This window comes from Nannospalax galili, unplaced genomic scaffold, assembly GCF_000622305.1.
Source record: "Nannospalax galili isolate Female #2095 unplaced genomic scaffold, S.galili_v1.0 scaffold74, whole genome shotgun sequence".
In the NCBI taxonomy this organism is placed as follows: Eukaryota; Metazoa; Chordata; class Mammalia; order Rodentia; family Spalacidae; genus Nannospalax; species Nannospalax galili.
Genome location: NW_008335376.1, coordinates 453,570 through 456,032, shown reverse-complemented (window position 1 = coordinate 456,032; position 2,463 = coordinate 453,570).

Here is a 2,463-nt window from a genome sequence, read left to right as displayed (position 1 = left end):
CATCCACTGCTGGTGGGGCTGCAAACTTGTTCAAATCCTATGGAAAGCAGTGTGGAGGACTCTTAAAAAACCACTAAAGAACCTACCATTTGACCCAGTCATACCACTCCTTGGCATATACCCAAAGAACTCGTCCTGTTGAGAGACACTTGTACATCCATGTTTGTTGCTGCTCTTTTCACAATTGCTAAGAGATGGAAGCAACCTAAGTGTCCCTCAACTGACAAGTGGATAATGAAAATATGGTTCATTTATACGATGGTGTTTTACTCCGCAATAAAGAATGATGAAATCATGAAATTTGCAGGTAAATGTATGGAACTAGAAACTGTTATACTAAGTGAAGTAACACAGACTCAGGAAAAAAAAAAAAACATATGTTCTCCCTCTTATGTGGATCCTAGCACCAAACTCTGATAAATATGTATGCAAACAGACATAACTGCAGGAACCAGGACAAGCAAGGGTAAGGAACCAGGGAGGTAAACGTAAAGAAAGAATCTGAAAGAGAACAGTAGGAAACAGGCCTTAATAAGGGAGATATGGATAAAAATTGGGCTACTTTAAGGGAGGGGGGAGGGAAGGGTATACAAGGGGATACAAGGGGATAAAGAGAAAGAAGAAGTTCAAGAGAGGTAGGACCATAAGAGAAGGGTATTATTAAGGGAGAAATGGGAAAAATGGGGGCTCCTTAATTGGGGTAACCATGATGGAATGGTTAGACAATGCAAGAGATAAATAATGCCTAGCTAGTTTTAAAAACCAGAGGGAAATATATTAGTCCAACAACCTACTGACAAATTATACATACCAGATCAAGAAATACATATCTAGGCAAGGTATATCTGAGAACAATTGGTCTTTGCCCAAGCTTTATCTACATGGCACGTGGTAATTAAAAGCACCAGACTGGTGGAACTAACCTTCTTGGATGTTTAACAGACATACTTTGAGGCCTATAATAATTTGGTCAGAGGGACATAAAGGACAGTTTTTGCTCCTTGCCCTCCTAGGTCGACTATTTCCAAGCATCTCTCAAAATGTCCTGTAATTGTGGTGAGTCACCTGTCCCTTTGATCAAGGATGCCATGGAGACCCCACCAGATGAACTTGAACCAGTGTCCAGTCTACAGAGAGGAGGGTCAACACAGTGGAAACATTTCCTCCATGCTTCCAAGTGAAGCCAGCCCTTGTCAAGCAGGACCTTTGACTTATCTTCACATAGATGGAACTGGTAAAAGAAAGGAGCCAGGGGCTCCTCCCAAGCCCATGTGACCCCCGAGGAACAGATCCTCAAACGACCTTAAGAGTAAAAATAAATTTGTTTACCTGGGCCAACTGTATGTCCTTAAACACCCAAAAGGAAAGTATAACCAAAGATTAAAGGGGCCAATATAATTTCTTAAGAGTCCATATGCATAGCTAAAGGCTACGTAACAAGTAACAATGCCAGACAGGCGATACCTTCTTTTGAGTTGTTGGCCAAGGTGGCCAAAGGGACTCCCAGATAGTAACCCAGCATAGAACTGGGAAAATGAACAGCAGATCCCAGTCTTATCTAAAGGAATACTGATAATTGATTGCAGCTAGATGAGGAACAGCTGACCTTTCTAAAACAAAGACCTCTAGACACACTGCCTAGATTCACTGGATGGACAAGCAGTAGGGAATGGCCAAGGAGTGCCGACACCACAACAAACAGTAGCAGGGAAGACAGAGTAAAAGGGCTCTAGTGGGGTGGGGAGGCTATGTGAGGGTGCCATCTGGGATGTGGGTATATAGATGAATAAGATTGGGATGTTCTGTGTAATATTCACAAAAAATTAACAAATTTAAAAAATGAGTTATATTTGAGGAGGAAGCAGAAATATTTACATCATGTTAATTAGTAGAGGTGATAAATTATAATTATCACTGAATTGTACCTGATGATTTTATATCCATACACAGGTGCCAAGGATCTGAGTGCAACTGACCATGACTAGTAATAATCAGATACAAACAGATTAGAGACACATGTGCCAAGATCTAAGTGTTAGCAAAAACAATGAGTCTTTCTGTAAGAAACAGTATATTTTAAAATGAAATGAAGATCTTTTTTTTTTTTCATACAGAAGAATTCATTCCAAAGCAATTGACATTGAGACGTTTTCACATGCATTTCTAATCTCTATATACATGACTATCACTGGTCACAGTCGCCCACCTTCTGAGCTCCTCGGCATCTGAGCATGAATACAAACTCGTCAGATAGACAGCCTTCCTCTCCCACTAGAGGCTCCATACTCTGCCATCCCTGTCACTGTCCACTGTGTTGTCAGCACCCTCATCCATTCCCCCTGTCTGCCCTTCTGGTAAATCTAGTCAGCCAGAGGTCCCTGTTCCAGGAGGGTCAGCTGTTCCTCATCTACGGCAATCCATTGTCAGTATTCCTTTGGATGGAATTGGGGTCTGCTGTTCATT